The sequence below is a fragment of the Leucoraja erinacea genome, chromosome 10 (assembly GCF_028641065.1).
Source record: "Leucoraja erinacea ecotype New England chromosome 10, Leri_hhj_1, whole genome shotgun sequence".
Taxonomy (NCBI): domain Eukaryota; kingdom Metazoa; phylum Chordata; class Chondrichthyes; order Rajiformes; family Rajidae; genus Leucoraja; species Leucoraja erinaceus.
This window is the reverse complement of record NC_073386.1, coordinates 4,742,626-4,769,960: the sequence shown is the minus strand read 5'-3', so window position 1 is coordinate 4,769,960 and position 27,335 is coordinate 4,742,626. Positions and strand designations below refer to the sequence as shown.

Below are 27,335 nucleotides of genomic sequence, written 5' to 3'. Positions count from 1 at the left end.
GAGAGCATGCTGACCAGTTGCATCGTGGCTTGGCTCGGCAACTTGAGCGCCCAGGAGCGGAAAAGACTGCAAAAAGTTGTAAACACTGCCCGGTCCATCGTCGGCTCTGACCTCCCTACCATCGAGGGGATCTATCGCAGTCGCTGCCTCAAAAAGGCTGGCAGCATCATCAAGGATCCACACCATCCTGGCCACACACTCATCTCCCCGCTACCAACAAGTAGAAGGTACAGGAGCCTGAAATCTGCAACATCCAGGTTCTGGAATAGCTACTTCCCCACAGCCATCAGGCTATTAAATGCAACTTCAAACAAAACTCTGAACATTAATAGCCAATTGCACTTTATCTACTTATTTATGTATGTATATATATATATATTCAATGATATATGGTCACACTGATCTGTTCTGTATTTATTTATGCCGACTATATTCTGTTGTGCTGAAGCAAAGCACGAATTTCACTGTCCTATCTGGGACACATGACAATAAGCTCTCTTGAATCTAGAATCTCGCCCGCTGAGTTTCTCCAGCATGTGAGTCTACACCCCATTCTCTTCCCCGCTCTCTTCAAGCAGAAGAGACGGAAGCTTGAAAGTACGAACCACTCAGACTCCTCTCCCGTTATCATGCTTTTGAGTGGTCCTTCCATAAGTTCAGGTGCTGTCCGATTCACCGCTACCCCATTGCAGACATTGGACGTTGTCTCTGGAACTGTTGCGCTATGACGATGAGAACTATAATCTGCACTCTGTATCTTTCCCTTCCCTCTACCTATCTTTTGGAACAGTCTCACCTATCTACCCTACATCTTTGGGAACAGTTCGCTTCTTTTCTTGCCCCGTTGATGATCAGAATTAGGACCCGCTGAGTTACTCCAGCATTTTGTGTCCATCCCCTTCCAAAGATAGCAGTCAAGTTACCAAGCAGGAGCCCTGTTAACCTGAAAAGCAATGCCTATTAGTCACACTGCATGACTGCTCTGGTAACTGGAACTGAACTTTCCATTTTCTTTCAAAGACACACCAATAACTTATCTCTTTCTCTAAAGGGAGTTGGTACCATTACACTGAAATATGAAGAGAGAATTGGCCTAACTTTGGAATATCATTTCTTCTCCCATAAATACTACTTGACCTGCTACGATTTTTCCAGCATTTGGTTTAGTTTTTCTCCCCCTCTGGTGTTAATCTGTCAGACGCCTTCATTAACATAAGTGTGCCTGTCAGACCACCTTCAGAAACACGACCCTTCCTGTGACTGCGTGGGTTTCCTCCAGGTGCTCTGGTTTCCCCCCACAGTTCAAAGATGTGCAGGTTTGTAGGTTAGTTTGCTTCAGCAAAGATTGTCCCAACTGTTGCAGGAGAGAACTAGTGTATGTGTGATCACTGGTCGGTGTGGACTCAGTGGGCCAAATAGCCTGTTTCTATGCTGTCTCTCTAAAACCAAAACTAAGGTCGGGCAGCATCTGCGGGGGCACAGAGTTAATGTTTTATCTCCTAACCCGTTGCCAAGACAGTTCGGATCAAGGGTCTTGGACCAGAAACATTAACTCTGAAAGAGAGTTGTTGTTGTTCTTCTTCTTGCGAATGAAACATAAACCAAAGGAATAGTTCGATCTCAAGCCGGGTGTTGAGCAGCCAGGTTGTTGTCTCTGTTGGCGTCAATGTCTGCCAGGCCCTGACAGAGCTCCATTTGGTGGGTGGTAGAGCGGGCACCCAGAGATGACATGGTTGGCTGTCTGTTGTTCTGCTCCGCATTCACAGGCTGGGCTCTGGCGGAGGGAGCCCCCATCTCCACACGCTGGCATTGAAACGCCCAACTCCAGTACCAAGTCTGATGAGCTTCACCCACGCTCCTCTGGGGAGGTCAGACCCCGGACAGCTTTTATCTGGTGAAGAGATGTCGCTGTGTAATGGACATGAGGGTTGCCTTCCACTCCTGTGACCACTCGGTGACCACTATCCAGTGGGCTTTTGTTAAGTCTTCCCATCCGTTAACTTTTCAGGAGAAACTTATTAACTCCACTCATCCCTTCATTCTTCTGAAGAGAATGGTCAGAATGTGGTTGTTACTGCGACAGGGAATGGGTGGGCCACATAGCACAGATGTATGACATGCACAATGAAGGGAAATAAAATGCAAGGGTACGGTGGTGGGATGAGCACGTCCGCCAACCGGGTCTTGGTGGCTCACATCGGCTTTGCTGTGCAGTAATTCTGCTGTTTCCAGGCTTTGAGGCGGAACAAGGGGGAATGGTGTGAGCAAATACAATGTGTAAGAAGGAACTGCAGATGCTGGTTTAAACCAAAGATAGACACAAAATGCTGGAGTAACTCTAGCGGGACAGGCAGCATCTCTGGAGGGAAGGAATGGGTGACGTTTCGGGTCGAGACCCTTCTTCAGTCTGAAGAAGTGTCTCGACCCGAAACGTCACCCATTCCTTCTCTCCAGAGTTGCTGCCTGTCCCACTGAGTTACTCCAACTTTTTCCCGGCTTCTTCCCGGCGGCTGTCACTCTACTCAACAACGTACCTCGGTGACTGCCAATCACCACCCCCCCCCCGGGACACTTATTATTATTTATTCAAATCATTTGCTATGTCGCTCTTCCAGGGAGATGCTAAATGCATTTCGTTGTCTCTGTACTGTACACTGACAATGACAATTAAAATTGAATCTGAATCTGAATTTTTGTGACTATCTCTGAGCAAATACAATATGGGTTTTCCAGGGAAAACAATTTTTGATCACTTTTACCTCAGCTAATTATACTTGGTGATGATTGATCTTAAGGATCATCAGTCTGAAGATGGATCCCGACCTAAAACGCTGCCTATTCATTCTCTCTAGAGATGCAGCCCGTCATGCCGAGTTACTCCAACGTTTTGTGTCTTTTCGTGCTAAACCAGCATCTGCAGTTCCTTGCTTCTTCACGGAGCAAATACCATGCTGGTTTTTTTCAAGGAAAACACATTTTGATCACTAACTAACTACACTGTAGACTTTAGTTTTTTAGAGAGATAGATCTTTAGACAAAAATGCTGGAGAAACTCAGCAGGTGAGGCGGCATCTATGGAGCAAAGGAATAGGTGACGTTTTCAGAAAGATCAGTCTGATGAAGGGTCTCGACCCGAAGTTTCCCATTCCTTCTCTCCAGAGATGCTTCCTGAGTTACTCCAGTGTTTAGAGATACTGTGCAGATACTGTGGGTGGGCGGCACGACTCATGTCGCAGCGGCCTCTGCAGTCCGTCTGTCGTTTTTTATTTTTTGTCGAGTTTGAATGTTTGAATGTAGTTTAAAGTGCTTTATTTTTTTTAACTGGGTATGTGTGTGGGGGATGGGGGAAACTTTTAAAATCTTTCCCCTGCACGGAGAACTCGACCTTCTCCCTGTTGGGTCTCCGTTGTCGTTGGGGCCGAGCACCGTGGAGCGGCCTCCAACCGGAACGAACTGGGGCTCCAGTCGCGGAGCTGCGGACTTACCCACCATCGCAGAGCTGGCCGAGTTCAGAGCTGGAGGAGCTGTGGTGGCGAGCTGCTGCGACCCGACCCTGGGGATTCGGAGGCTCCAACCGCAGGTCTGGTGGACGGTGACACCGCGAGCCCGCGGGTCTCTGCTGGGAGACCGCTTTTCGGGGCTTCCGCAACGGCGACTTCTCCCGCCCGAGTTGCGGGGTTGAAAAGTACCTGGAGCGGGGCCTTACATCATCGCCCCGGCGCGGCTTTAAATGGCCGTGGGACTTGTTAGCGCCCGCCGGGGGCTCCAACACCAAGACCCAGAGCCCGGCCTTGCATCACCCGGCGCGGCTTTAATGGCCGCGGGACACTTACCATCGCCCGCCGGGGGCTTTGACTCTGACATCGGGAGGAGAATGAGAAGTGCAGAGATAAGACTTTGCCTTCCATCACAGTGAGGAGGAGATGCGCTGTGATGGATGTTCGTGTAAATTGTGTTGTGTCTTGGTTCTTTTTCTTGTGTGTATGACTGCAGAAACCAAATTTCGTTTGAACCTCAATGAGGTTCCAATGACAAAATAAAATTGTATTGTATTGTATACAGGCCCTTTGGCCCACCGAGTCCACACCGACCAGCGATCACCCCGTACACTAATATTATCATACACACTAGGGACAATTTACAATTTTACCAAAGCCAATTAATCTACAAACCTGCATGTTAGATAGAGCTCTAGGGGTTAGTGGAGTCAAGGGATATGGGGAGAAGGCAGGCACGGGTTACTGATAGGGGGACGATCAGCCATGATCACAATGAATGGCGGTGCTGGCTCGAAGGGCCGAATGGCCTCCTCCTGCACCTATTTTCTATGTTTCTATGTCTTTGGAATGTGGAAGGAAACCAGAGCACCCAGTGAAAAACCCACGTGGTCATGGGAGAACGTGCAGACTCCACACAGACTGCACCCCTAGTCAGGGTTGCACCCGGGTCTCGGGCAGCAACTCCACTTGGCAGCAGACGTGCTGGTGATTGATCTTGAGGGGCTCTAGGCCAAGGATCCCAATTGTCCTGGTCTATCCAACGCGGGAAGCAGGAGTGCCTCAAGGCTACCTCTGCGGTCTCAGGACCCTTTCAATATCGATTAACTGCAACATGAGCAGAAGGTGCAGTTAATCGTCCGCCCGCATTATGCATTCAACTCTTTATTAAAATCCTTCAGCAAAAAGACAACTGGAAGAGAATCCTTGACAGCTCCAAATGGTGCGTGCATTTCTCCAGCTGTTAGCACATTTAAACCGGGCAAGCATTCAAACCGCATGCCTACTGCCTCGAAACTCAACACTTGCTCCAAAGGGGGCGGTACATTGTAAATCCAAAGCAGGCTCCATTAACCCTTGCATCCTCTCTCTCTCCATCCCACCCCTTCCCTAGTCATCCGACTAGTTTTACTGCTGAACTCCACTGTCTGTATAACTCGTTATCACCTCTCCCACAGCCTACAATGGATCATTGTGGGCTCCACATGGTCTCTCCCGAGATGCTGCCTGTCCCACTGAGTTATCCCAGCAGTTTGTGTATACCCTTCCTTGATTATCATTGCTTTATGCACATTTTCCATTCATTTGACCAAAGTACCGTCGATATCTCTCATTCCCCTTTTCCCCGACTCTCAGTCCGAAGATGGCCTTGACCTGAAACCTTTTCTCCAGAGATGTTGCCTGAACTGCTGAGTTACACCCACATTTTGTGTCTGTTTTCGGTTTTTATTTTATTTTATTTTTGATTTTATTATTTATTTCGAACCGAATAAAAGAATAAAAAGCAAGTGTGAAATAGCATACAAAAAACAAAACAAAAATATGTGTAAAGTGTCATAAAGAATATCTATAAATAAATGAAATCGTATGTGTCCGAAAAGGAGCAGGAAGAAGCCAAAGCTTATTAATTCCCAGCAACTGCAGTTCCTCCCTCCATATCTCTCTCTCATTGAGATCTTCATTGATTTTCAAGACCATGAGGAATAGGGTTGACAATTGCCAACTAGGGTAGCCGGGACAGCCCGTATATTGGGCTAAATCGGTTTGTCCCGTACGGGACCACCCTTGTCCCGTATTTGACCGCTACTACTCGGGTCGAGGGGACTGTCGGGTCGGAGCGCCACGTCCGGCCGCTCCTCACCCGCGTCCCGACGTAGTGCAGCCCATGGAGTGCAGCAGCAGCAGCAGCAGCAGCAGCAGTGCCTCGCCCGCGGCCCCGTCAGTCGGCAGCCCGGCCAGCTGTCCGACCTTCGTACCTTCGCTTACTGCCGACACCACCACCACCACCCCTCCTCCTCACGGCCGATCATCGGTCCATGAGTTGGACGGGGTGTCGGACTTTGTGCGCGCACCACACGTGTCCCCGGCGCCTGGGCCAAAACTCCCCAGCTGGCCCGCCGGCTGGGCTTTGTGTGCAGTCCAACTCATCATTCACCCGGCCGAGTCTGTCAACGGATTGCCATCGGGAATTTGTCTCTTATTTTGACCCTTTGTCCCTTATTTGGGAGTGAGAACGTTGGCAACCCTAATGAAGTCCCCAGGGATCGATATGCTGAAGCAAATTAGAAATTAGTGCAACTCACACATCTCAGGGGGAGCTGGGCACCGTATATTATCCTCAGCAAGTCACACATGCCGTATAACAACCTCAGAAATTACGCACACCATTTTCAGATAGCGTGGAGGCACAATTTTAGCATTCATGTTACGGTAGATAAAATAATCCAGAGAACTTTCTTTACACAAAGTATTGAGTATAGAAGTTGGGATGTCATGTTGCAGTTACATAAGACGTTGATGAGGCCACGTTTAGAGTACTGTGTCCAGTTTTGGTCACCATGTATGGGAAACCTATATTTAATTCCTATGTCTAGGAAAGATGTTGTCAAGCTGGAAAGGGTGCAGAGAAGATTTACGAGTATCCTTTATTGTCATTCAGACATTTCAGTCTGAAGGAAATTGTATAGAAGCATAGAAACATAGAAAATAGGTGCAGGAGTAGGCCATTCTGCCCTTCGAGCCTGCACCGCCATTCAATATGATCATGGCTAATCATCCAACTCAGTATCCTGTACCTGCCTTCTCTCCATACCCCATGATCCCTTTAGCCACAAGGGCCACATCTAACTCCCTCTTAAATATAGCCAATGAACTGGCCTCAACTACCTTCTGCGGCAGAGAATTCCAGAGATTCACCACTCTCTGTGTGAAAAACGTTTTCCTCATCTCAGTCCTAAAAGATTTCCCCCTTACCCTTAAACTGTGACCCCTTGTTCTGGACTTCCCCAACATCGGGAACAATCTTCCTGCATCTAGCCTGTCCAACCCCTTAAGAATTTTGTAAGTTTCTATAAGATCCCCCCTCAATCTTCTAAATTCTAGCGAGTACAAACCGAGTCTATCCATTCTTTCCTTGCAGTATACCTTGCAGTCATAACATAGAATAAAATAACAAAACACACACTTAACACAGTTTAACATCCACCACAGTGAGTCCACCAGGCACCTCCTCACTGTGATGGAAGGCAAAAGAATTAAAGTCCTTGTCTCTTCCCTCCTTGTTCTCCCTCTGCGTTGAGGCGATCCAGGCATCCGTTGTTGTGACCCCGCCGGGTGATGGTAAGTCAAGCAGCCGCATCCAAGCTACGCGAACGGGCCGGTTCAAACTCCGCGGCCCGGGGCGGTCGAAGCTGCCAGAGCTGCCACCTTCCTGTCCAGTGGACGAAGCTGTTGTTGCGGGAGCTCTGGAGAACCGGTCACCAACCTGGGACCTGCGAGCTCCCGACGTTGTCGCCCGCTGATTACCCACTGGGTACATGTGACAATAAAGTATCATTGAGTCTAAAGAAGGGTCTCGACCCGAAACGTCACCTATTCCTTCGCTCCATAGATGCTGCCTCACCGGCTGAGTTTCACCAGCATTTTTGTCTACCATTGAATTGAATTGAATCATTGATGCTTGCTGCCATTTTGAGGCAGCTCCTACTATAGATCCCTTTAACGACCCGGTTATTATCACAGTGCCGTCTACAGAGTCTTGCTCTGCACAAATCGACTGTGTATGGTTCCTATCTCCAAAGAAAACGCAATGTCGCAGGCGGTCGTCGTTTCGAATAAATGTGTCAAACTGAAAATTTGATTAAATGGTTAAAACAAATTTCAGAGCATTCTTGCAGGCAGGTGCTCCAGAAAACATTTCCTCTGATTTATAAACCCACGGGCTCAAGTGTGGTCCATCACAGGCAGCGTTAACTGCACGGCCAAGAAATAAACCCATCCCAGTAGAGCAGTGGGAGCTGCGAGGCAGATTGTGAGGATCCGTTCTAATGCACGCGGTTTGATGTATAAAAGGATCTATGTGTGAGGATTGGAGATGTGATGGCCTGCTACCAAAGATCGGTAAACTTCTTTGGCAGGTTCTTACTCGGATTATTCATTGGTGATTGTTGCAGGATGCCTGAGGAAGGGGAGGATGGATGATTTTGTTTCGGTTGTTTTAAATTTCCTCACTCGCTATTGATTGCATCGAGGAGCAAGATCACTCATCCAATTTGTAGCACCCAGACAGACAGCAGCAGAGTTTTGAGACTGGAAGCCTCTGGGCGTTTTTGCTTTTGGAGGAAGATCTTCTGACATTTACAGAGAGCTGTTGTTTGGAAATCAACAGAATTGCGGGGTGTCGGGGTATAAGTTGTATAAATGAGGAATATCACAGCTTGGACTGCGTGATGCTCCTCCTTTGATGAAATTGATGCCCTGTATGTGACGGTTTCTGCTCTAGCATTTGGGCAGCTTCAGGTTCCGATATTCTTTGTCACTGTGTCAATCAGTTGGCTGGCATTCCTTCCCGCAAGATAGACACAAAATGCTGGAGTAACTCAGCGGGACAGGCAGCATCTCTGGAGAGAAAAAATGGGTGAGGTTTCAGGTCGAGACTGGGGAAGGGTCTCGACCCGAAACGTCACCCATTCCTTCCCTCCAGAGATGCTGCCTGTTCCGCTGAGTTACTCCAGCATTTTGTGTCTGTCTTCGGTGTAAACCAGCATCTGCAGTTCCTTCCGACACATTCTTTCCCGCAAGACCGTCATAACCTCAGGACATCATAGAGTACTTGAAACGCTGTAGAAATCAAAGGTGCTGTCCTTATAATAACTAGACTGCCAGTGTGCACAGCAAGATCCCACGCTTCAAAGCTGTCTACGAGGAGTGTGTTTGCATTGGGAGTATTATGCCAAAGGCAGTAGTGACATCCTGTCTTCAATAAAAGAAGATCTCATAGAAACCTACAATATTCTAAAAGGACTGAAAGGTTGGTGAATCTGGGGAATTCATTGCCACAGACGGCTATGGAGGCCAAGTCAATGGATATTTTTAAGTTGGAGATTGACATATTCTTGATTAGTATGGGTGTCAGGAGTGGGGTTGAGAGGGAAAGAGACATCAGCCATGATTGAACAGCGGAGAAGACTCGATGGGCCAAATGGCTTAATTCTGCTCCTATAACTTACAAACTTATAAGGTAGCATCCGTGGAGGGAATGAACAGATGACGTATGTGGGTTGGGCCCCTTCTTCAGACGGCCCCCTCCTTCAATGAAGCAGAGGAATGAACTGCAGACGCTGGTTTAAATCGAAGGTAGACACAAAATGCTGGAGTAACTCAGCGGGACAGGCCACATCTCTGGAGAGAAGGAATGGTTGACGTTTCGGCTCAAGACCCCTCTTCAGACTGGTTCAGGGAGAATGTATTTGGATATAAAAGAATGAGAATGATTCAGGCCTAATGTGAGTAATGGAGACGAGATTAGATAGATATCACATAGAAACATAGAAATTAGGTGCAGGAGTAGGCCATTCGGCCCTTCGAGCCTGCACCGCCATTCAACATGATCATGGCTGATCATCCAACTCAGTATCCCGTGCCTGCCTTCTCTCCATACCCCCTGGTCCCCTTAGCCACAAGGGCCACATCTAACTCCCTCTTAAATATAGCCAATGAACTGGCCTCAACTACCCTCTGTGGCAGAGAGTTCCAGAGATTCACCACTCTCTGCGTGAATTAAGCTATTCATCACAGTATAGATGAATAGCTTAATTCTGCTCCTAAAACTTGAGATCTTGACTTGACCCATCTTTCTTTAAGTGTTGATTGAGCAACGATTATTAGCTGGGAGATCGGTGAGAACTCTCCACATCTACTTCGAAATAGTGCCAGGAGAACTGCTTCTTCCAGAGATTACCGACGGCACGGTGGTGCAGCGGTAGAGATGCTGCCTTACAGCGTCAGAGACCCGGGTTCAATCCTAACTACGGGTGCCGTATGTAGGGAGTTTGTACGTTCTCCCCGTGACTTCACTACGAGATCTTTAGTTTCCATCCACACTTCAAAGACGTGCTGGTTTGTAGGTTAATTGGCTTGGTATAAATCTAAGTTGGCCCTAGTGTGTGTGGGATATTGTTAATGTGCGGGGAACACTGGTCGGTGCGGACTGGGTGGGCCGAAGGGCCTGTTTCCGCGCTGTATCACTAAACCAAACTAAACTAAAATTACAAAGCGCTCCCTGACTTAACCAGCAAACATCATCTGCACTGCCCTCAACTGAAGGAGTGCCAGCCTCAATATTACACCCTCAACTTTCCGGTTCTGTACTTCAGAGAGACGTGGAAACAGGTCCTTCTGCACACCAAACCCGTGCCAACCAACGATCGCCCCGTACACTTGCACTATCCGACACACTAAGGACAATTTACAATTTACAGAAGCCAATCAACCTACAAACCCGTACGTCTTTGGAGCGTGGGAGGAAACCGGAGCACCTGGAGAAAACCCACACTTGTAGAACATATAAGCTCTGTACAGACAGCACAGCACCCGAGATCAGGATCGAACCTGGGTCTCTGGCGTTGTAAGGCAGCAACTCTACCGCTGCGCCACTGTGCCAGACGCAGGTGTTACCACTGAGCCCCAGCTGACAAAGATGAATGTAAAAAAACCCTGCTGGAAATACGTTTTTTTTCCATGATGTACCTCACATAATTGGAGATCCATCCTAATGACATGGCAACATGGATTTTCATTTGACTGCAGTAGCTTCAAACCATTCAATCAGTCTCAGCAACATGCCTTTGCAATCACCAAGCATGAAATTGGTTACTACTAGATAAGATTCAAGATGCCTGCTTGCAGGGCCTTTGAACTTCTGCAGCATCCACAAGCCACTGAAATTAAATTTCAAGTACAGCAATCTACCAGCTTTGCAGATTCTCCACAGAAATGTATTTTCGTGCTCACTGAGGCAGGAGATGTTCGTCCTGGGAAATGGAACAATTCCCATTTCAGGCACCCGTCATCCAGATCACACGCTGGCACAGTAGGGACTGCACCATTAGACGCAGAGTGAAGTCTGCTTTAATCAACCCCCAGCCACGTGGCACAGGCACAACCGCAGCTTGCCATTCTGTAGCTGCTTGCAGCGGAGTTATCCATTTGGCACATTTGCTTTGCTGAATTAGACTTAGATTGTTAGCGATACAGCAAAGAAACAGGCCCTTCCGCTCCAACTAGCGATCTCCCCGTACACTAGCGCTATCCTGCACACAGGGGACAATTTTTATGATCTTACTGAAGCCAATTAACCTGCATAGGAAGGAACTGCAGATGCTGGTATACACCAAATGCTGGGGTAACTCAGCGGGTCAGGCAGTATCTATGGTGTAAAAGTATAGGTGAGGTTTTGGGTCGAGACCCTTCTTCAGACCTACAAACCTGTACATCTTTGCGATGTGGGAGGTAACCGGAGCACTCGGAGGAAACCAACGCGGACACGGGGAGAACGTACGAACTCCGTAAAGACAGCATCCGTAGTGAAGATCGAACCTGGGTCTCGGCCACTGTAAGGCGGTATCTCTACCGCTGCGCCACCGCGCCACCCTGTCAAGGGGAATTGAAAATGCACGACACATTTCACAGGACAGGCTCGCAACAAACAATGCAAAAGATTTCCAGCCCATAGGACATGGAAAAACGTAGAAAAATTTGCATTTATATAGCTCCTTCCACAGTAAATTAATTACTTTTTAAGTAATCCACTTCTGCAAGGTATGAAAATAAGAAAACTAATTTGTATACTGCAGACTATCTTTTAAAAAAACAGCTAAATGATTTGCATGACACTTGGTACTAACTGTCAGCAAGATGCAAGATGAATGTTTTGCCTTCTGTAAAATATCACCATTGTTTCTATATACACACAGATTAAAGGAAGCAACTTTTAGTTTAGTTTAGTTTAGTATTGAGATACAAAGCGGAAACAGGCCCTTCGGCCCACCAGGTCCGTGCCGACTATACACCAGCACTAACCTACATACGAGGGACAATTCACAATATTTACCGAAGGCAATCTACCTGTACGCCTTTGGAGCACCCGGAGAAAACCCCTTTGCATTCACGGGGAGAACGTACAAACTTCCGTACCGACAGCACCCGTAGTCAGGATCGAATCTAGGTCTCCGGCACAATAAGGCAGCAACTCTACCACTGCACCTCCGCGATTCATGGTAGTCTTAGGCAGAGGAGTTGCCAAACCATGTGATGCCATCCCGATAGGAAGCATTCTACGCTGCACCTCTAAAAAATTGGTACGGGTCAATTGAGGCACGCTGAATTTCTCTAGGTCTATGTGGAAGCAGAGCAAATAATCACATCTGTATTAAAAGCATTGACGGCTTAAGGCAAGACATGTTAAGATCTAAATCCTTTGGATGCAGTAAACGTTGTTTTAGAATGCAATCCAACCACAGCTGCAAAGATTAATTAACGCACAGTTCTCAGCCCAGTCCTTTTTGCCTTGGGCCTCCTCCATTGGCAGAGTGAGGCCATGCGCAAAATGGAGGAACAGCACCTCTTAATGCGCTTGGAACGTTCACAACACAGTGGTATGAAGGTTCTATTCTCTAATTTGAAGTAATTTCTACTAACACTCCCCTCCCCCCTTGCTCCCTTCCTCCACCCAGATCACCCAGTTCCACACTTCACCATATTGAGATCACGCCTTCCCCAGCCAACAATGGGCCTACCAGGGCACCAGCCTGCCTGACATCATTTGTTGCATGTCCTGGTCTTTTCTCACCTCCAGCTCTTCAACCCCCGCCCCCCCTACTTTCAGTGTGAAGAAGGGTCCCGACCCTAAACGTCACATTGAATGGTGGTTCTGTCTCAAAGGGCCGAATGGCCTACTCCTGTCTATTGTCACCCATCATTTTCCTCCAGAGATGCTGCCTGATCCGCTGAGTTACTCCGGCACTTTGTGTCAATCCTTAGCTACCAAAGATGCTACCAAACAAATCAGTAGCCAGACTGCCCAAATAAGGGGGAAAAAAACATCTTCACTTCACAGCTGCTTTAGTCTGCAAGCCTTTCCAGATCTTTCATGTCAAATAAGGGACAACTATCCTCTCCCATGGGTTGTTAGTTTAAGCAGAGTTTATATCTTATCAGAGAGGTATCGGGTTTGAATTATACATGCACTCTCCTTTAAGAGATCTCATGATACAGTTACAAAAAAAAAGCAAATTATATCCAAACCCTTGGCTATATTTATTCATCAAGCTCTGTTACGAGAAACACATTAAAAAGAATATTTATCTCGACGATGCTATGAAGAGAAATTGGTCACTATGTCTGCCTGTAGAACAATAAATCACGGTTTAGTACCTCTGGAAGGAAATTAATTGTTGCAATGTAGGTTCGGACTTCCGCTGTAATAAAGAAAGGTTAAATGAGGGTACTCTTACACCATGTTGCCTCGCAAGAGAGTTCCTCATTTAGAGCAGGAAGTGATTTATCAAGGATAGAGCACTGAAACACCCACTAATGCAACATAAATCCTTGGACAGCCACAAAATGTTGGAGTAACTCAACGGGTCAGGCATCATCTCCGGAAAAAAGGAATAGGTGACGTTTCGGGTCGAGACCCTTCTTCAGACTGAGAGTCGGTGGAAAGGGGAAGGAGAGATTAAGACGGTACTTAGGACAAATGACTGGATAATGTGCAAAAAGCAACGGCAATCAAGGAATTGCGGAGCCCACAATGGTCCATTGTTGGCTGTGGGGTAGGTGATAACGAGTTATACAGGTAGTGGAACTCAACAGGACAGTGAAACTAGTACGACGACTTGGGGGGGGGGGGGAATGCAAGGGTTACTTGGAGTTAGAGAAATCAATAGTCATATCGCTGGGGTGTAAGCTGCCCAAGCAAAATATGAGGTGCTGTTCCTCCAATTTGCGTTTGGCCTCACTCTGATGTTGGTGGAGACCCAGGACTGAAAGGTCAGTGTTGGAATGGGAGGGGGAGTTAAAGTGTTTGGCAACCGGGAAATCAGGTTGGTCAAGGCGGACTGAGCGAAGGTGTTCAGCGAAACGAGTTTGCGTTTTTATCTCGCCGATATCCTTGGCATGTTAGGGGATTGAAAGGCGTGAGGCCCTTCTTGAACACAAGGCAGTTTTATCGCTCTGCAATCTTAAGTCCTCGGCCATTTCACCAATGGGAAGTTTCTATCAAATAGACAATAGGTGCAGGAGTAGCCCATTCGGCCCTTCGAGCCAGCACCGCCATTCAATGTGATCATGGCTGATCATCCCCAATCAGTACCCCGTTCCTGCCTTCTCCCTATATCCCCTGACTCCACCATCTAGCTCTCTCTTAAAAGTATCCAGAGAATCCTAGCCCTATCTAGCTCTCTCTTGAAAGTATCCAGAGAACCGCCCTCTGAGGCAGTGAATGCCACAGACTCACAACTTTCTGTGTGAAAAAAGAGTTTCCTCGCATCCGTTCTAAATGGCTTACCCCTTATTTTTAAACTGTGGCCCCTGGTTCTGGACTTCCCCCATCATCGGGGACATGTTTCCCGCCTCCAGCGTGTCCAAACCCTTAATAATCTTATATGTTTCAATATTAGTCCAGAATTCGTTAGCAGTAGCATAAAAGGTTGGGGAGAAATGGACAAAAGACATATCTCTGGTAGGGTGAGAACAAATGCCAGCTAGAAGCAGACTATGCTTCTTTGTCATGTTACGTGTTGCTAAGTGTTGGGAAAGGGTAAATGCACAGTGTAGAAAAAAGGAATTGCACATGCTGGTTTATACCAAAGACAGACACAAAGGTGCCGGAGTAGCTCAGTGGGTCGATCTGACCCGAAACGTCACCCATCCTCTTTCTCCAGATACGCTGCCTGACCCGCTGAGTTACTCCAGCACACTGTGTCTGTCTTGGGTAAATGCAGAGTACTTTGCCCAGAGTTGGGGGGAACCAAGAACTAGAGAATATAGGTTTAAAGTGAGCTGGAGAAAGATTTCATTAAAAACCTGAGGAGAAATCGTTTTTTAAACACAGAGGGTGGAGGGCACATGGAACAAGCTGCCAGAGAAGGTCGTTGAGGCAGGCACTACCATGATGTTTAAAAGACATTTGGACCTTTACATGGAGAGGATCGTTGTAGAAGAATATGGGCCAAACGCAGCCAATTGGGACTAGTGTAGATCATAAGGTCATAAGTGTAGAAGAGTAGAATTAGGCCCATCAAGTCTATGCCATTCAATCATGGCTGGTCTAAATCTCCTAATCGCATTCTCATGCCTTCTCCTTATAACCTTGACACCCGTTCTACTCAGAAACTTCCAGGTGGGCTTCTCTGTGCCCCACCTAGACTTGCATTTATTTCTCCCTCCACCATTCCTTCCTCGAGCTTCTTAATTCACAACGCTTCAATCCATTCATCTCACACCTTCTTGTCTTTCCATCTTTGGCCTTGGCTCGTCACCTATCAAATCCCCTCCTCATCTGTGTCGGCTTTGTCCTGCCCTTCCTCTCTTCCAGCTTTCTACCCCCACCCCCCCCCGAAAATCAGTCTGAACAAGGATCCCGACCTGAAACATCACCTAACCATGTTCTCCTGAGATGTTGCTTGACCCGCTGAGTTGCCCCAGCACTTTGTGTCTTCTTTTGTAAGCCACCACATGTAGAGTTCCTCACTTCTTCATTCTTCTTCTTCTTCTTCTAAGTATTTCACTGTACCATTGTCGGTACATATGACGATAAAACATTTGAGCCTTGAGTCTTATTCGGGAAATCAAAGCAGCCTTTCGCCACAGGTGAGGCTGGAGAGCCCTTTCAACAGCCTCGAAGCAAGCCCGACAACGACTTAATATACAACACTTGCTTATAAATCTTCCTGCCATCAGTGACATCTAACTACCCAGGCTTCTGTGGGTAATAACTTTTAAAACCAGCCTCAAGCTATGATAATGACAAATGTGAGTGTAATTCGCTGCTGCCGAAATTCTAATGTGATACGAAACCAAAGTTGCGATCCTAATCTATCATTAAGGAAAAAAGGTATTATTTCACAGTTGACAATTTAATAGTAATTATCTTTTTTTTCTTCTTAAGCTATGACTGCCCGAGGCAGTGTTGGGAATTGACACTTAATTGCAATATAATTAGCTATTTAGACGAACGCTAAATTCTGACAGGGTGAGCACCATTCTGTTTAACCTTCTGACAGCTTCCATTGAAACTTGCACATTGCTAAGAAATAATTAAAGAACCTGAACTTGGCACTGTCTTTTGTAGATAACCATGCCCTGACTGGATCCATAACATGCAAGAGATTGCAACAGTCACCAAAATCGGCAGGTGACAGAGCTTTGCCTGACGCTAATATAATCATTACTGCGTATTTTTACACCGCGGCAATCTCGCATATCCATGAGAGGTGGATTTAACGCTTCACGAACTTGCGTATCGCCCTTAAGCCGGGGCCACGCTAATCTTCTCCGGATCGTTCCAATTTTTGAAGAGCCGAGACGTCACCAATCCACGTTCTCCAGAGATGCTGGCTGGCCCGCTGAGTTATTCCAACACCTTGTGTCTTCCCATATATTAGTAATAACCATATAACCATATAACAATTACAGCACGGAAACAGGCCATCTCGACCCTTCTAGTCCGTGCCGAACACATATTCTCCCCTAGTCCCATATACCTGCGCTCAGACCATAACCTTCCATTCCCTTCCTGTCCATATAACTATCCAATTTATTTTTAAATGATAAAAACGAACCTGCCTCCACCACCTTCATTGGAAGCTCATTCCACAAAGCAACCACTCTCTGAGTAAAGAAGTTCCCCCTCATGTTACCCCTAAACTTCAGTCCCTTCATTTTCAAGTCATGTCCCCTTGTTTGAATCTTCCCTACTCTCAGTGGGAAAAGCTTTTCCACGTCAACTCTGTCTATCCCTCTCATCATTTTAAAAACTTCTATCAAGTCCCCCCTTAACCTTCTGCGCTCCAAAGAATAAAGCCCTAACTTGTTCAACCTTTCTCTGTAACTTAGTTGCTGAAACCCAGGCAACATTCTAGTAAATCTCCTCTGTACTCTCTCTATTTTGTTGACCACTCTCTCTATTTTGTTGATTTTGTAATCTGCTTTACCTGACGGATGATAGTATGCCAAGGCAAATTCAAACTTGAATTAATTATATTTCCGTTACATGTGACAGTCACAGTGATATTCTTCGTTTTGCATACCCAAGGTATGCAAACAGTCGCCACATAAAGGGCACCGACATGGTTACAAGTATCCCATTTTAGCACAAACCATTTTTGACAATTAATCTTCATGCCCCAAGCATGTCTCCATACCTCTCATCTTCCAGAACTACTTAAATGGTCATCAGAACTGTGATCTCTCTGTAACAGTGTCAAATTTCCAGTGGCATGCTTGTGAAGAACCTTTGCTACTATAGAGATGTTGCATAGATCCAGCTTTAACACCAATTGGAACTTCATTGACTTTCTCTTCCTGTTGAGTGGAGTTTATTGTCATTTGCAAAAGTACAGCGAGGTACAGGGTACAATGAAAACATCCTGTTTGCAGCAGCATCCGAGGTACAAAAAGGTGGGCCTGTATTTTGCCTGGTTCCATTCTCATGTTCAGTTTAGTTTATTGTCACGTGTGCAGAGGTACAGTGAAAGGCTTGTGTGGCGTGCTCACCAGTCAGCAGGCAATACGTGATTACAATCACGCCGTCCACAGTGTCTGTTGGAGCAGAGATTTAACAGAGTGGAGCGATTGTTATGCCTGATTGCAGATCCACTCCTGTGACTGGTCGGTCACGGTGGAGCAGCGGTAGAGTTGGTGACTTACACCCAATGCAGCGCCGGAGACCCGGGTTCGATCCCGATTGCAGGTGCTTGTCTGTCCGGAATTTGTACGTTCTCCCCATGACCTGCGTGGGTTTTCTCTGAGATCTTCGGTTCCCTCCCACACTCGAAAGACGTACAGATTTGTAGGTTAATTGGCTTGGTAAATGTAAAGATTATCCCTCGTGGGTGTAGGATAGTGTTAATGTGCGGGGATCGCTGGTCAGCGCTGACCCGGTGGGCCGAAGGGCTTGTGTCTCTAAACTTTAACTCTTTGGCACCCAAAGAGTCACCTGGGTTGGGTGCCATCTTGGATCATTGTCCATTGGAGGTCAGGAAACATTTGTACTAGTTTCTCTTCTTGTGCTTGCCCCATCCTCCAGGGTCTATCCTCGGGTTCCTTCCATCTCTCATTCACACTCTGCCCCTTGGAAAACATCAAAAGCAAGTGCAAGAAAGGTCTCGAACCGAAACGTCACCCATTGCTTCTCTCCAGAGATGCTGCCCGCCCCGCTGAGTTACTCCAGCATTTTGTGTCTCAACCTTTCCATCTGTGTGCTGACTGCATCCAGCTTACCTTACCTGAACCCTTAACACCTCACTTGAACCATATAACCATATAACCATATAACAATTACAGCACGGAAACAGGCCATCTCGGCCCTACAAGTCCATGCCGAACAAATTTTTTTCCCCTTAGTCCCACCTGCCTGCACTCATACCATAACCCTCCATTCCCTTCTCATCCATATGCCTATCCAATTGAACCCTCAGTCTCTCTTTAGCCCGACTGGTCCAAAAAGCAGGATGAGCTAATTTGCTCAAAACACCGACGAGGAAGACCAAATCAAATTCTTTTTCGATACATGGTTGATAAATCAACTCCAAAAAACCAGAACTATTTTTTTAAGTATGGTCTCGATTTATTTAATTTTTTTTAAAGTCAATTGGTTTAACACAAAATTATAGTCACAACTTAGGGTTTACGGTTGGATGAACAACTAAACTCAATATCTCCCAGATCTATCTCCACAATTTCATATTTGTAATCTCCTTTCTTTCTTGCTTTTTTCTTTTTTTTTCTTCTTTCTATTAGTTTACAGTTCCTCTTATCTCTTTCTTTCTCTATTACATTTCGTTTAAAAAAAAACTTAAAAAACCGAAGCTATGTAAGAATTCTGTAACCAGTTTGTCGTTTGCTATCATTTGTACATATGCTTTCAATAAAAAATAAAAATATTTTAAAAATAATGAAATCAACACCAACTACAAATTGCAAAGCCACTGTCGTCAGTTGACCAACTCCATTCCCTAGTCATCCACAAGAAAGAACTTCTACCGCTGCACCATCGAGAGCATCCTTACCAACTGTATCACAGTAGGGTATGGCAACTGCTCTGTCTCCGACCGGAAGGCATTGCAGAGGGTGGTGAAAATTGCCCAACGCATCACCGGTTCCTCGCTCCCCTCCATTGAGTTTGTCAAAAGCAAGCGTTGTCTGCGGAGGGCGCTCAGCATCGCCAAGCTCTCACCCCAACCATGGACTGTTTACCCTCCTACCATCCGGTAGGCGCTACAGGTCTCTCCGTTGCCGAACCAGCAGGTCAAGAGAGTCAAGAGTCAAGAGTCAATTTAATTGTCATTTGGACCCCTAGAGGTCCAAACGAAATGCCGTTTCTGCAGCCATACATTACACACAAATAGACCCAGACACAACATAATTACAATTTTACATAAACATCCATCACATAGCTGTGATGGAAGGCCAAAAAAAACTTATCTCTCCACTGCACTCTCCCCCCCCCCCCCGATGTCAGAGTCAAAGTCAAAGCCCCCGGCTGGCGATGGCAATTGTCCCGCGGCCATTGAAGCCACGCCGGGTGGTGCGAGGTCGCACACCGGGTCTTGGTGTTAGAGCCCCCGGTGTGCGCTCGCAAGTACCCGCGGCCATTCCAGCCGCGCGGGGCGGTGTAGTGAGGCCCCGCTCCATGAGCTCTTCAACCCCGCAACTCGGGCAGGAGAATTCTCCGTTGCAGGAGCCCCGAAAAGCGGTCTCTCTCCAGGGAGCCGCGGGCTCCCGGCGCCGCTGTCCGCAGACCCGCAGCAGCAGCCCCCGACTCAGCAGCGGCATCGGCAGCAGCAGCAGCAGCAGCAGCAGCAGCAGCGTTCCTCCACCGCTCCGGTCTCGGCCAGCTCCGCGACGGCAACGGTGAGTCGGCACCTGAGTCCCCGGCTTCTTCCTGTTGGAGGCCGCTCCTCGTTGCGGCCTCAACGACAACGGAACCCGACGAGAGAAAGGTCGGGTCTCCAGTGCAGGGAGAGATTTAAAAAGTTTCCCACCCCACCCCCTCACACACACACCCCAACAAAAAAATAACAAAAACTACATTAAAACACAGACAGAAAATAATAAAAACGCGGACAGACTGCAGAGGCCGCTGCTGGCCAGAGCCGCGCCGCCTACCGGTCCAGGAACAGCTTCTTCCCGGTGGCTGTCACTCTACTCAACAACGTACCTCAGTGACTGCCAATCACCACCCCCCCCCGGACACTCCTCCCACAGGAAAAACACCATGTCTGTATATATGCTAATGTAAATATTTATTGAAATCATATGCTATGTCGCTCTTCCAGGGAGATGCTAAATTCATTTCGTTGTCTCTGTACTGTACACTGACAATGACAATTAAAGTTGAATCTGAATCTGAATCTGAATCTGATCCACGCCATTCCCCTCACAAGTATTTGTACAAAACTAAATCTTTTTTTACCGGACCAACAGAATTACGGGAACAATGTTTGGGCAGCACTGTAGAGTTGTTAACTTACAGCGTATACAGCGCCAGAGCCCCGGTATTGATCCAAACTACAGATACGGAGTTTTATGTTCTCTCCGTGACCGTGTGGGTTTTCTCCAAGATCTTCAGTTTCCCCCCACACTCCATAGACATGCAGGTTTGTAGGTTAATTGGCTGGTTATAAATGTAAATTGTCCTCAGTGCGTGTAGGATAGTGTTAGTGTGCGGGGATCGCTGGTCGGCATGGACTCGGTGGGCCAAAGGGCCTGTTCCCGCGCTGTATCTCTGAACTAAACTAAATTAGACCCCTACTCGTCTCCAGCTCAATAACCCGACCAACCCTCACTGCACCATTCAACGCCATCCTCCCTGATGACTCCTACCCGAAACATCATCCACCATCACATATAGGTTTCTTGAGCATGCTGAGTTTATTCCCCCCACAGTAGCATCTCAGCTTTTAGCCGTTCTTGCATTCTCTCCCTTAACAACATCTACCTCATTACCTGATGTTTCCACTAGTGGGAGAGTCTAAGATCAGAGGCCGTAGCCTCAGAATAAAAGGACGTTCATTTAGGAAGGAGATGAGGAGGAATTTCTTTAGTCAGAAGGTGGTGAATCTGTGGAATTCTTTGCCACAGAAGGCTGTGGAGGCCAAGTCAATGGATATTTTTAAGGCGGAGATTGATTAGTACGGGTGTCAGGGGTTATGGGGAGAAGACAGGAGAATGGGGTTGAGAGGGAGAGATATATCAGCCAAGATAGAATGGCATCATTCTGCTCCTAGAAAATGCGAACATGCTCCTTAAATCTCCTCTTTCACCAAGCATGTTGTTCTCAGCCCTAACATCTCCTTCCGGGACCTGGGGTGAGATTTTGTCTATTATACGTTGTGCTTCGATATGTCTGGCTACATTAAAAATGCGACATGAGTTGTTGGCTGGACGCCATTAATGTAATTATCGCTTGATATTTCAGCGAAGTCTGGCAGTGTATTGATCCTGAGATCAGGAGGTCACAAGTTCAAGTCCTCCTGAGGCAAGCAATGAATCTGGTAATCACGCTGATAATTTGCGAGCTGGCACCAGAAAAAAGAGATGTTTTTCGTTTTAAAATGTGCTCATACACGTCCTCCGAAGGAGAGCTGCCACCACGGGCGACTTTGCCCTATATACCTCTCGCTGGGATCGATTAGACATGCCCTTAAGTGCCTGAGCAGGCTTCACGGCTGTCAAGCCGATTCATGCCGCCTTGCTATCTTCAACTACCCTGTGAGAACAAACGGCTAAATCCTCGTTCTTCTCAAGCAAAACATCACAAACCCTCATTACGGGCCCCCCCTGTATTACAGGGGTGCGGGTGGAATTTGCATTCTGTGTTGGTGTTCAGTATCGTGGTCATCCATAATGCAAGGCTGCGTGGTCATCCATAATGCAAGGCTGCGTCAATTCTCAATCAATGCAAGTTGAAAACAAACATTGTAATTACCTTCTCCCACCCCCTCCCTAGTTAATTCCACAATAAGGGATTTCCGTAGCGGTTTGGTTATTCTTCAGGGGTGAATTCCCATGCCCTAGATGCTTGTATTTGCATTGTGTAGGAAGGGACTGCAGATGCGGATTTACCCCGAAGGTAGATACAAAATGCTGGAGTAACTCAACGGGTCAGGCATCATCTCTGGAGAAAAAGAATAGATGATGCTTCGGGTCAAGACCCTTCCTCAAACAAAGAGTTCTTCTTCTTCTTCTTGCGTATGGCATGCACAGCCTAAAGTTGTAGGACAACTTGTTCTATTTGATCTTATTTGATTGTGCACGCCAGGTTGATTGCATTCGTCGAAACAGGGCGGACCCACGTGAAGGTTGCAATCTCCCACCCCAAACAAAGAGTTCAGTCTGTGGATCTTCTGAGCTAATTTATTGTCATTGGTATCTTTTTTTTAAAGTGAGGTGACATAAACTGTGCTCTACACTCCAGAGTAGACAAAAATGCTGGAGAAACTCAGCGGGTGAGGCAGCATCTATGGAGCGAAGGAAATAGGCGACGTTTCAGGTCGAGACCCTTCTTCAGACTGGTCGGCTTACCAAAATCCTATCTAATTTCAGAAAGACATTCAAAACCTCGCAATTATCAAGGTAAATGTATTTTGGCTTCCGAATATTTTTCCAACCTGTATATTAACTTCCGTTCATATGCACTGACTCAATTATACAGATCTACACCCTCTGTGCATAATAACTTGCATCTCCTTTAAACGTTGATCCTTTTACCGTACCGCTACACCCTCTAGCATTTGATTTTTCCCAAATTTCCCCCAAAATAGGGGAAGGAACCGAGTTACTCCAGTACATTGTGTCTTTTTTTTTTGTAAGCCAGCATCTGCAGTTCCTCGTTTCTACAAAAGACTAGAGAGCATAGCTGCAAGGTGAAGGGGGCAAAGTTTGGAGGAGTTGTGCGGGACAAGTCTATATACACAGGTGGGTGCCTGGAACACGCTGCCAGGGGTGGTGGTGGAGGCAGATGCGATAGTGGTGTCTAAGAGGCTTTTAGATAGGCAGGTGTGTATGCACGGGAACGGAGGGATATGGATCATGTGCAGGCAGGTGAGACCAGTTCACCCAGGTATCATGTTCGGGACTGACATTGTGGGCCGAAGGGCCTGTTCCTGTGCTGTACTGTTCTATATTCCATGTAAAATGTTTGTGAAATCGGGGCCAACCCCTTTCCTAGGATCGACGTTCCAAACGCAGCCTGCGGATTTCACCATCAAGGAGCTCGCAGTCTCGGGTAGAGACCGATGTCGGGAAAGTTCTCCAAAGTTGCAGAAGGTTTCGACCAGCCCTGACCCAGGATCAGATCGCCCGGCGCGGGGTAGCTGAGATTCCCCCCGATGCAGGAGCTTGATCGCCCTGACACGGAGGGCCCAACCGCCAGCTACAGCAACCAAGATCAACAGAAGGCTCGAGGTCCCCGACCGCGGGAGAACAAAGAAGGGAAGAGGTTGAACTATATTTTCGCCTTCTATCACAGTGAGAAATGTGGAGGAGTCACTGTGGTGGATCTTAATGTTAAAATGTATTTTGTGTGTTTTATAGACAATAAACAATAGACAATAGGTGCAGGAGGAGGCCATTTGGCCCTTCGAGCCAGCACCGCCATTCACTGTGATCATGGCTGATCATCCCCAATCAGTACCCCATTCCTGCCTTCTCCCCCATATCCCCTGACTCCGCTATTTTTAAGAGCCCTATCTAGCTCTCTCTTGAAAGCATCCAGAGAACCTGCCTCCACCGCCCTCTGAGGCAGAGAATTCCACAGACTCGCCACTCTCTGTGAGAAAAAGTGTTTCCTCGTCTCCGTTCTAAATGGCTTGCCCCTTATTCTTAAACTGTGGCCCCTGGTTCTGGACCAGTTTTGTTGTTTATTAATTTAAATCTTTTTATTTGAATTTTGAATTTAACAGCAATTTGCATACATACAATGAAAACAGACAGTGATAGTCAGGACATAATTGTACAACAGTATGTAAACGACCCTCAAAACCCTTACCCTTACCCTTACCCACCCTCGCCACCCGGGGACAAACAACACTCACATACGTACACATCCACACAAATACGATAAGATAAATAAAATGAAAAAAAATTAAAAAATAAAAAAATAAATAAAGTGTGGGGAGGGAGGGGGGGAGGGGTTGAGGGGATAGCAGCTGCGATAAGACAGAGCAGTGATAGAGGGCACTCAGTCTCAGTTTTGGTGTTTATTAATGGAATGACTGTACGGCAAATCAAATTCCTCGTATGTTGCAAAACGTACTTGGCTAATAAAGTATGATTATGCAATTGTGGATGATCAGACTGGATAGACTCGGCTTGTACTCGCTGGAATTTAGAAGATTGAGGGGGCATCTTATAGAAACTTACAAAATTCTTAAGGGGTTGGGCAGGCTAGCTGCAGGAAGAATGTTCCCGATGTTGGGGAAGTCCAGAACAAGGGGTCACAGTTTAAGGATAAGGGGGAAGTCTTTTAGGACCGAGATGAGATTTTTTTTTTCACACAGAGAGTGGTGAATCTGTGGAATTCTCTGCCACAGAAAGTAGTTGAGGCCACAGTTCATTGGCTATATGTAAGAGGGAGTTAGATGTGACCCTTGTGGCTAAAGGGATCAGGGGGTATGGAGAGAAGGCAGGTACAGGATACTAAGTTGGATGATCAGCCATGATCATATTGAATGGCGGTGCATGCTCGAAGGGCCGAATGGCCTACTCCTGCACCTATTTTCTATGTTTCTATGTTTCTATGTTTCTATCACAGTGAATGGCGGTGCTGGCTCGAGGGGCCGATATCAAAATGGGGAGCAAAAGACAGGGATGGCCTACTCCTGCACCGGTGGTCTATTGAAATGTAGTCACCGTTGAAATCCAGGAAGCAGAGCGTACAACGAGGAACTGCCACACCGCTTCATAGCTTTCCATTATGATGAATCCACATTAATGCGGGGTTGAATTGAATTTAGGATTGAAGAGAACCTTCAGCCTGGAGGAGCCACAGAATGCAATTATATTCCACTGACTAAAAGTCCCAGAAATCTTATTAAATTCATTCATCCCTTCCGATTTATACCCAGAAATTTCTCTGAGCCAGGGGAGGTCAGCTCATTTCGCGAAACGATCGCCCAACCTCCACTTGGTCTCACCGACATAGATCTGCTGACATCTAGAGCAGCGGACGCAATAGATGAGGTTGGAAGAGATGCAGGTAAACCTCTGTCGCACCTGGAACGATTGCTTGGGTCCTTGAACGGAGTCGAGGGGGGAGGTAAAGGGACAAGTGTTGCATCTCCGGTTGCAAGGGAAAGTGCCCGGGGAGGGGGTAAGGGAAGGGAAGAATTGACAAGGGAGTTATGGAGGGAGCGGTCTTTGCGGAAGGCAGATATGGGGGGAGATGGGAAGATGTGGCGAGTGGGGTCACGTTGGAGGTGGGGAAACTGACGGAGGATTACTTTTTGTATGTGACGGCTGGTGGGGTGAAAGGTGAGGACTAGGGGGACTCGGCCGTTGTTGCGAGTGCGGGGATGGGGAGAGAGAGCAGTGTTGCGGGGTATGGAAGAGACCCTGGGCGAGCCTCATTTATGGTGGAGGAAACCTGGGATTCAAGCAATTCAGTGGAGTCTGCTAATGTCCTTAAATGTGCTCAATTATCATCCGTATAAGTTCTTCTGTGTCGTTCGCACAGACTTGCACCCTTGATGCACTCCCACCAAGCATCAGGAGCATGGAGACGACAAGAAATTGCAGATAAAATGCACAGGAAGGAACTGCAGGTGCTGGCTTAAACCGAAGGTAGACACAAAAGGCTGGAGTAACACAGGCAGCAGCTCTGGGGAAAAGGAATAGGTGACGTTTCAGGTGGACACCCAGAGAATTGAATGCAGACCGAGAGTCAGGTGTCTTGGAAAGGGAAAACGAGGGTGATGGAGTCAAGATTTGGTGATTCGGTGGGGCAAGATATAGAACACAAATGGATTTTGGGAGAAAGATAAAATGCGAAATGTAGGCTCGGTCGGGTACGATGATCAAGGGAAGGTGGAGCCCTCAATGGTCATGGTCCAGGGGTAAGTAGGAGGAGGTGTCCGATAGTTGGCGCATGGCCTCAGCTTTGTAGAGATCGGCGCGCCAGACTACCACGGCACCTCCCTTGTCAGCGGGTTTGATAACCAAATCTGGGTTGTTGCGGAGTGAGTCGATGGCAGAACGTTCATGTGGTGAGAGATTGGAGTTTGCCGACTAGGCTGGAGGAGGGACAGAGAGAGGGGATGCAAGGGTTACTTGAGGTTCAGATGCTGCTTTACAAAAAAGGACGCAAAATGCTGGAGTAATTCAGCGGGTGGGACAGCATTGTAGAGAACATGGATGTTATGGGTGAACCTGAAGAACGGGCTGCACTTGAGTCGGGCTGCACTTGAGTCTGGAGAATGCTCCCGACCAGCAACGTCTTCTGTCCATGTTCTCCAGGGATGCCACCTGACCCAGCTGAGTTACTCCAGCGCTTTTTGAGTCTTTTCAAGAACTTGAAATTTGGAAGAGAGGAAGGAAGCGGGTTTAAGCTTCACGTAGAAGGAACTGCAGATGCTGGAATCCTGATCAATGCTCGAGTCTGAGCAAGGGTCTCGACCCAAAACGTCACCCATTCCTTCTCTCCAGAGATGCTGCCTGTCCCGCTTAGTTGCTCCAGCATTTTGTGTCTATCTTAAATGCTGGCGGAACTCGGTGGTTCAGGCAGTATCTGTGAGTGGAGTGGACAGCCGACGTTTCAGGTCAGGACGCTTCTTCAGAATGGCGCCCTGACCTGGAATCAGACCTGTCTATTCCCTCCAAAGATGCTGCGTGCTGAGCTCCTCCGGCACTTTGCTTGTTTTGCTTGCGTTTCACGTAGGTTGTACAAAATGGTGAAAATGGAGAAGAAACATTCCCCCATCAATCATGCCAGGACACCACGCTGTTCCCACATTATTGGGATTGATTTTATTCACATCGTTCGTGTTGTGTTACCATCTATCTCCACTCACTGCATTTACTGGAGAATTGATCCTGCCGCATTCAGACTCTCTAGTTTTGATCAGGATTTCAAAGGCAGCGGTTGCTACACCTCATAATTAAACGAGACAACTTGGATCAGCTGCCTTGTGTAGGGAGATGTTTAAACCGAAGAAAGACACAAAACGCTGGAGTAAAGGTCCAGTCCCACCGGCATGCGACTGCATGCGGCAAGCGCGACCTAACGTGGTCGCTTGAGCCGTACGGCCTCGCGGGGCCGGTCCCACTTCGATCGCCGGAGCC

At 47.2% G+C, this 27,335-nt stretch overlaps 1 protein-coding gene and 1 non-coding gene across 3 annotated transcripts in view; both read right to left on the bottom strand.

Moving 5' to 3' along the window:
* Positions 1–27,335, bottom strand: part of pigk (phosphatidylinositol glycan anchor biosynthesis, class K) — a 109,979-nt gene that overhangs the window by 15,753 nt on the left and 66,891 nt on the right. The gene's annotated exons all lie outside the window — the stretch shown is intronic.
* On the bottom strand, positions 16,266–16,368 carry LOC129701327 (U6 spliceosomal RNA). The gene has a single exon (XR_008724182.1). It is a non-coding gene; the product is annotated as a U6 spliceosomal RNA (small nuclear RNA).